The following is a 9423-nucleotide window of genomic DNA, read 5'->3' as shown; positions in this document are numbered from 1 at the left end:
ACATTGTAATGGCATGGCACGATGAAGAAGCACATATATACATATAGTGAACATTCTGCACGTCTTATATCAATCACACTAAATTCTAGCAGGTCCAAGGTACAGAAGTTTCTGATGTAACTGAGATAGAGATCATCAATTGCAGTAGATGATCAAGTAGATTTATTTATTCAACATGACAACAACATAAGAAGAGCACTCGAACTGAGTACTCATTACATGCTTCCCCTGTTGATTCTACACCAATTCAAAGAGAAGCCGCACAAGTCTTTTACACATATAGGAAATCAACCATCAAAGGCAAACACAACATAACATATTAAGGTAATAATATAGGTGTCACGGATCCTGTGTCACACCCTTATTTATTTAGCATTAATTTTTGACCTCATCTCCGGATGTAGCTTCAGGGGTCTACCCAGCAGGTGGACAGCATCTTTGGCAATATCCATTGTACCAGCGGCAGCAACCATATCTGCAATTCTCAGGAGGTGGACAGCATCTTTGGCAATATCCATTGTACCAGCTGCAGCAACCATATCTGCAATTCTCACGAGGTGGACAGCATCTTTGGCAATATCCATTGTACCAGCGGCAGCAACCATATGTGCAACGATCTTCGCTTATGCTATCCTGATGAACCTCGCCTGAACTGGCATCGTGGACACCAGTGGTTTTATTGCTCTTCTGATCTGTTTCAAGACACAAGGAGACATAAATATTTGGAGCTTTATCTTAAGCTGCGAACGTTAGGTGACCGGCTAGGCTGAAAATTTGCAAGATATATGCAAAGAAAAGAATATGGATTAAACAAAACAGTCCAGGCATATAAGATGGTGCGACTTGGATATGAATTATTTTGCTTTAAATTATAATTAGAAGCATTTAATTTGGTTTTCAACGTTAGTTTAATCTTTGGTGCGACACTATGGAACGTGTATCCTTACAGCAATACTATAAGGATGCATGAAAAATCAGATGTGCCACTAACCATTGATAGAAGCAACCCAAATTTACTTTTGCTAAACAATGAAAAAGATATTAGCACATTAATATGACTTGCTAGATAATATGCAAATAGACTTCCATAAAAATTCACATCCCAATAATGAGTCTCCAAATCTCCATTCATTTAAGTGTTTAGGTGCAGCCAAAAAAAAAAAGGAAGAAAGGAAAAAAAAAAAGGACTAGGCACCTGCAGCTGCTGCATCAGAGGAAATGAGGAGCACAAGTGCAAAGAGAACACCAATAAGAAAGAGCAAATTTTTTGAAGATGCCATTTGATCACAATCTCACTCAAAATGTAAATAATGTGCTAAATTATTGATATCGAGTGATAAGTGCATTGAGTTGGTGCCCTATTTATAGGAACTAGGAGGGGAACGCCACGCCTCGCGTGGAATGAGTATTTTAGGGTTAATTTCAAAAACCTCCCTTGGGGTTTTCATAATTTCACTAGCACCCTTGTTATATCCAATAATACAATGAGCTCCCTTCTGATGTTGATGGGACCTAATGTCAATATCATCAGGGGCAAATTGACCATAATGCCCTCACTAAAATAGCTTTTTTAAACATTATCTTAGAAGCGCAGTATAATCTTCCAATCTTACCAAGATGCCATCAAAACCTGTTGCCAAAATTTAACAACTTTGCTAAAAGTAATTTCTCTGTTGGTTGGTGAGCCTTGGAGAAGAGCTTTAGGAGCTGAACTTTAAGCTCCGAAAATCTTTAATTGGGTGAAGGAAGATTGCTGCCAAAAGTGCGTTATTAGCTATATTCCTTGACATCTATAGAAGGTAAAAGGTTGAAACTTTTTTAAATTAATGGTATGGTACTATGAATAAACTCGTTAAGTTGATAAGATGATCATTCTGGCCATAAGATATGTTTAAAATGTAGCCAGTAGACATGACGAGCCATTTGCGGTCCACACCATGAATATCTTGATGTTATACGAGCAATTTATGATGGATAAAGCCATGCATTATTGTTCTTTCTATAATGTGAAAATGGATGAAATATACATAGCTGGTGAATTAATTAGACTGAATGGATTCTGATTGGTTGCTCATTTTTTATCTTCTAGGACAATCTCCCAAAATAAGTTTCTATGGTGTTTCATTGTTGAATCACTAACATTCCTATAGTAAAAATTTAGTCTTAAATCAGGTTGAACTAATTATATGGAGGGAAAATTTTTGATGCTAAGTGACTTATTCACTCCTCATTTTGTCATGTGTAGTCCCAAAAGGAAAAAAAAAGGCTTAAGTGGCTAATATATGGAGGGAACCTATGTACATTTTGTCGCTCCTCATTGGTTTGTTAATAAATACCGTATAAGATCATCTCCAAAAGTAAGCTGTTGTATTATCTCTTTGTCGAGTTTTTATCATGAACATTTTTTAGGGAAAATTAATCTTCAATTAGCTTGGACTACATTGTCGTAAATTAGTTAAGTTTTTGCGGTAGAAAAAAGAAATATGTTGTAGTATAAATTCACTTATCTAGTTGGATTACTTTTTTCGATGCCTTTATTTGTTGACCACTAATTGAAATCTACGTGAATGATGAACAGCTAAGATGCGAACTGTTTCTGCTCATGACATTATTGTGCATTAATTTTTTTTAGTTGCTGTGTGATCGATGAATTTCTATAACTGTACAGGGTCGATCGTAATAATAATTCCCTTGAAGTACTGTAGGGTCGAACCTGCAGCAGTGAGTTAATTTTTCATACTTTAATTCCTCTAATAAAAATAACAAAATTTAAATTCAGAGGGTTTTTAATCACTAATTAAGAAATTAAATAAATAATCAAATCAAACAAGATATGGGTGAGAAAACAATTAGCAAAAAACAGAGTTTCAAATTTTGATTCAGAATTGGAATTATATATCCAATTATTTTCTTGACAAGTCAAAGACGTATCACGTAAAAGTACTTTAGATTATCTCTTGATACTTCTAAATTTGTCTAATAAATCTCACGATGCTCTTCAGATTATAAGTATTTAATTAAATCTTTTAAAATCTTAGGTGATATAATTATGCCATACAATGTTTAACCTACTTTCATGATTATACTAAGTATGTTTATCTATCTAATGTACGGTTGTATATCGCTTCTCAACTCAATACAAATCCTAAAAGCATATCTATAGTGGCAAAACATAAACATGTAATAAAGGCAAGATAAATAAATCTAAGCAAAAGCGAATAATTTATCTAGAACAAATAATTAAATCTCCTTCACAAAATCCTAACTTTAGATATAAATGAGTTCAACATATTCATAGATAAATCCAAGAATTCAAATGAAAGACAAAATAAGAAGTTAAAAGTAAAGAAAACTTCTTAATTTTTCCCCGCTCCAATCTCCATCTTGAACTTCCTTTGATTCTTCAACAATTCCATTGTGATCTCTCAAGAAAAGAAGATATAAAAATGATGAACTAAGAATGGGTCTTGAAAGTTGTATCCGAAATATGGTAAGAATGGGTCTTGAAACTTGCCAAAAATCGAGTTTTAGTGGGTTTTCCAATCATTAGAACTAGAAGAAGTCCTCGCAAAGTCCCTTTCAATGTTTGGCGTCGGACACAGGATCCACCCGCGGATCCTTGTGTCTTGGCAACCCAACGTTTCTTCCCCTTTTGTTGCGTTTTCGATTCATTTCCTCCTCAATCGCGTGCTTTTCCCACAAAAACCAACATATACTTAAATTAGGCAACATCCATTCAAATTATAGCTCAAATACAACCATTCATTGACAATTAATAAATATAAACCACTATAATTTGTAGCTTATCACTGTGCTTCACGGCTTTGGAATATCTCACAGCTCTGCAAAATGGTCTATTCAATTTGTTCATTCACTAAGACTTTTATGCTATTTCCATTCAAAAAGGGCTTTCCTGTGCTTTTGCCTCCAACCAGATGCAAAGTGTCCAAAATTGAAGTTTAGTATATAGAATAGAAAAGTGATTCAACTTCGGAGCGACAAAGTTTGTCCTATGTTACAATATTTCTTTTAGGGTCTATAAGGGTAAATGTGGAATAAAATGTGATGACACCATTTCTTGTCGATTTATTCCATTTCTTTTACCTATATGGGCTGAATTGGTCACAACAGTCTCAATGAAGCGTCCCTGTCTCAAGTCTCCGGACTTTATTATTATTGACTAATGAAGCGTCCATGTCTCAAGTCTCCGGACATTTCTAAATCAATCTCCTTTTTATTGTTTTTTTTTTGTTTGTTTGTTTAAGTAAGATAGACGTTCCTGTGAATATCATCATTTAAAAATATTTTTTGTATTGAGTGAATTGGACTGCCCTTATTTTTTAAACCAAAGTTGTCCTACCACATGGAATTAGCTTCACATCTAAAATCACACAGTATTGCTTATTCATAGATGCAAGTAGGTTTTCGATACAATAAAAGAGTGACTGAAAAGATCCTTTGTCTTGAGATGTAGTACTCGTTGCAAGCTAGTCAGATTTTTCCAATTTCTTGTTTGAATATATGAAAAATTCTAGCTTGGGCTTATTTGAAATTGTTAAATCTAAGGAGCCCTGTTGTTCTCGTCAATTCTTTATGTTTATGGAACATTTTGTTGAGTAGGTAATGAGATTCAAGGATGGTTTCAAGAAATTCATATATTTGGGATATATTTTGAAATTTATCGTACATTTACCTTGAAGATCAGAAGCAAATTGAGGCAGAATTGAATTATTACTAAGAATGGTGAAGGGACTTAGCATTAAGCTAAATCTAGAACAAAGGCTAATTTATTTTGAGGTGGATATTGAAGCAGCTGACATCAAATGGATCTGGCTGCTTATGTCTTTATCTTAAGGTACTTAATTTAGCAATGCTCTCCATTTTAGCAGTGTACTTAATTTAGCTTAATTTAGCCTATGGCATGCTTTATACGCAGCATTTGTGATCTTCCTAAAACTAAAACATTAAAGGATAAAAAATAATCGTACAGATTACTAACAGTATTTTGATTACTATACTTAAGCTTTTATATTTAAGGATATTGATGGTGCATTGATAATCTAATCTAATCTAATACTATATAAAAGTGTTTTGATGGTGCATTGATAATCTAATACTATATTGATGGTGCATTGATAATCTAATCTAATCTAATCTAATACTATATTAAAAAAAATACTATATAAAAGTGTTGATGGATGCTCAGGGAAACAAATTGTCAACCAAGGGTACTTAGATTTCATAGAGGGAGATGATGACAAACCAAAGGAATAAATCTTCGAACAGGAGCATTGACCATGAGGTGCTCATTTTTTTTTCTTTTAAATTTTTTTTTTATTTTGACGATTGCTTAGGGAAAAACTTAGAAATTAGAGATTTTGAATTCAAAATCCCCTTCCACCCTCTACTGCTTAAATTCCATCCTTCCTTTATTCGAAAAAATTTAAGAGAAAAAAACTAAGATTTAACAAAAGAATGAAAGTTGAGATTGTGTCATCATGCTTGTATATGATGCTTTGATGAAATTATTAATCTATAAAGTTTACCAAATAACTTCACATTCTCATCATATCGTTACCATTATCTAGATTATGAACTACTCTGCTTTTAGGACATCTAAACATAAATATGCCTGGCTTCTAGTAAGTTATTTATCACCATCCAAGCCCATGGTTGGCCTAAGTAATTTTTGTGTCGAAATACACTTTCCGACATGGTTAGCCCAAGTAACTAGTAACTTATGCGACCAAATCTTGTATATATATCAATCCTTTTCCTCTCCCACTTCCAACGTGGGACAAGGGGTATCACATTATTACTTACTAACATATTTTCTTTTTCCTAAACGTGAAAATTATATCCCAAAACCTACAAAATATCAAACTTATACAATTAATTTCACAATCTATATTTGTTGCGTAAGTGTGTACAACTATTAGAGGTAATATCTATATTATACCATGGAGTTGAAACTGATAATTGAAGATGCCCTAAATCAGTAGAATGTAAAAATGCTGAATTTGCCTAGAGGCCCTATGGTTTCAAAGTTCTAACCTCTTGGATTTTCCACTTTGGATTTCATATTCAGTTTGCACTGAGTTAAGATGCGTTTGATAAAACTGAAATCTGAAGTCTGAATTCTTTAAGTTATTAAATTGTTATGTACTAAATCTGATACATTTGAGTATATATCACATTAAGTGATAAGTAAATAGTTTATCACTTATTTTTAGGAGTAAGTTTTGTCTAGAAAATTTAGTGTCACTTAATTAATTCAGATATTGAAGTTTTGGTTATCAAAAGCATTTGAATATATTAAGATTTGAATCCATTAAATTTAAGTTCTGAATCCATTAAATTAGCAAACAAACCTTAACTTGAAGTTTGAACAAGAGAATTGCAACAGAGGATAATGATCACAAGCTAGGATGCTTCATTCATTTCTATAGAGATAATTACATCTACTATAGATATCCTGACTAAAAAAGTAATTAAATAAGGTTTAATTTATTCCTTCTTCTTTTTTTTTCCAATTAATAAATCTAGAAGTAGCTAGAGTGGGAACCGGAAATAGAAAAAAATCAAAACTATGCAATTTATCACCAGCTCAGAAAATTTAAATGCGTGCAATTATGGCAATTGATTCATTATTCTTGTTGTGGGGAAACATGTACAGACATGCAGCCATCGGTGGAGGAGGAGATTGAGACGAGAATTTTCAGCTTTTGGGAGAGTACAAGAAAAAAGAATGTCATGCATGACGCATAAATCATTGACATGGTCATTAATTTAACCTTATTAAATTAAAATTATACAAGTTGAGATATAATTACAACTTGCATATGAAATACTTCCAACGCTCAATAAGCAACCATCTCCGTCTATATCTTAACAATGGACCTACATTTTTTCTATCTTATCATTGACTCTTAGAATATGATTGAGCTTGAAATCAAATTGCATTCTCGAAAAACTTGTTTCTTTTTCCTTGGTGATCTGTTCGCACTTGTGCTCCTCACTTCCTCATAGCTTCCAACTTGACTAACTAAGTCTCTATTTCATTGTTTTGTATTTGTTTTCTTTTCTTTTCTTTTCGGTTGTTCCAATCGAATTCTACTCAACATATTGGGCCCATAGGAAGTTAGTAAGGGGATGAGTGTATGATTAAAAATATTACTGTAATTTGAGAGGAAAGATCGAGAGTCGAATCACAGTCCTCGTATTCACCTAATTAGTATTCCTATCGATCAAGTTGGATTTTAGGGACCATTGCAATATAATTTCACATCTCTAACATTGTGACCTTACATTGGTAATTGGATCACATACTCTGTAGTAACGATGCCTGGGGCAAATGTTTTGCACAAAAGAGTTCGTCTCGATCTAATCTTAAACCCACAAAAGTATCCTATTTTAACAGTGGCATATATTAAAATCGGAGGAGGAGGAGGTTTGCAGAGGAATGAATCGCAAAAAGAAGGAACTCCATCTGATTAAGAATGTCTCGTTTTTGTGTTTGCACCCCTATAATACGCAACTCCAGAAACTTTGATGAGGGTGTAAGTGTTAGAACTGGTCCAGAAATAAACAAACTGAAGTTAGCACAAAGTAGGCGGTATAACCGACCATATAATGTTTAGGAGTTAAAATCGACCATATAATACTTTAGGCTGTAAGACTGACCATATAAAAGGGTTGTGGCAACCCAATAAATACAAATAACAAAACAAAATAAAAGACACAGAAATTTACGTGATTCGGTCAAATTAACCTACGTCCATGGACAGAGGAGGAGCAAATCTTTCACTATGAAGAAGATATACAAAAGCCGTAGAAAAGTGGTTCCTAGGCCAAAAGGCACTCATAAAAAGTTTAGAAAATATTCCTAAACTCAAAACAAGAGAACATAAAACATTTGACTACAAATGGGATAAATGACTCAAAAAGCTAATAGCTCATATAACTCTCTTGAGTGGTGCACTTTTCTTCACCACTAAGCCCCCTTATTTATAGGTAAACAAGGGGAGGCTTTCCTTCTTGATTGCCGATGTGGGACAAAAGGAAGAAAACTTCCTTATGCAGCCTCCGATGTGGGACACGCCACATCAACAATAAGAATTGACCTTCAAAGGGGTTACACTGTCCCATGGATATCCGAAGAACTTGAGGTTAACAGTCAACGGTAAAAATGGGATGAAATTATAAATTGCTCTGACAAGAAATTTTATACCGTAATAGTAGTATTGCGAGTATAACTTTATAGCTAGTATATTGATATGAACAATGATTAGCTATCAAAATAAAATAATGACTTGTTTGTTTATCTAATATTTACTAGAAAATTTCTCTGCTTTTCCAAGATTATATGTTTCTTCAACATAATCAAATTATACAAATTCAACGAGGTCATTTACCTTTCAATGTTTACGAAATTATATAAACACTACCATAACTATTTGATTAAACAAATAAACACTTTCCTTTTTTTTTCAACAATCAGTATATATGTTAACACTTGAAGTGCAAGAGTTAATTACAAAAAGGGGCATTCACCCTTCTATTAGTCAAATCGGGAAATCATGTACCCATTCTATATCATAAACTAGTTATGTTGCAAAATGTGCTAGCATATGACTTGCTACATTAGCTATTCTAGGTACAAAAGAAACTGTGCATTGCTTGAAACCTTGTGTTAATTGACAGGTGTCAGACTTGTGTAATAATAAATTCCTACTCAAAAAGATATAAACTCAAGGTTTTGAGTGAAAATTTGCTTCTTTCCAAGTGACAATTAATTGGGGGGGAGTTTGGAAAATTGCAATTAAAAATAAATAATCAATGCAAATTGAAAATAATTAAACTAAAACAGATTAAATTTAAATCAACGATAAACGAGCTCTAACGAAGGAAGTAACTTCGGAAGCGGGTCAATTGAAAAAGGTAACTCCAAGAATAATGCCAATTGTTTTCTAAATAAAATATCTAAGAAAAATGGTAATTTCCTAATCTTCCACAAATAATCCACGTAGACTTCATCTTGAATTGGGAAACTTGCGAGTGACAATCAATTCCAAGAAAATCACCCTTTTTTAGCACTTTTTACCCCAACGTCCTATAATTAACATAAAGCACCAAATATAAGTAGAATCTATCAATTAATACAATATTTGGTAAAATAAAGAGGGAAATAATCATAAAATTAATGGCAAAAATACAACCTATCAAGTGTTCTATGCAGTTACTTGAAAAAAGATATTCGTATATGAAATACATAAAACTTTTGAATTATACATATGGACACGTATTAGCACAGATATAGTATAAATATTTACTTACTAGCACACTTGAAAGCATTCCTTTCATTCTATTTTATGTGTAGCTAAGTTCTTTGAAGTTTAGTGAAGGTATAAGAGTGAAGAATAA

The 9423-nt window shown here is 33.0% G+C and overlaps 1 long non-coding RNA gene across 1 annotated transcript; it reads right to left on the bottom strand.

Annotated features, from left to right (window-relative positions):
- Positions 1 to 246: 246 nt before the first annotated feature.
- On the bottom strand, positions 247 to 1331 carry LOC113736947 (uncharacterized). The gene is made up of 2 exons (XR_011841562.1): positions 1196 to 1331; positions 247 to 692 (listed from the first exon to the last, which is right to left on the bottom strand). It is a non-coding gene; the product is annotated as an uncharacterized lncRNA (long non-coding RNA).
- Between the last annotated feature and the right edge of the window lie 8092 nt (positions 1332 to 9423).

This window comes from Coffea arabica, chromosome 3c (assembly GCF_036785885.1).
Source record: "Coffea arabica cultivar ET-39 chromosome 3c, Coffea Arabica ET-39 HiFi, whole genome shotgun sequence".
NCBI lineage: Eukaryota > Viridiplantae > Streptophyta > Magnoliopsida > Gentianales > Rubiaceae > Coffea > Coffea arabica.
The sequence above is the reverse complement of the archived record's forward strand: the minus strand, read 5'-3'. Positions and strand labels throughout refer to the sequence as shown.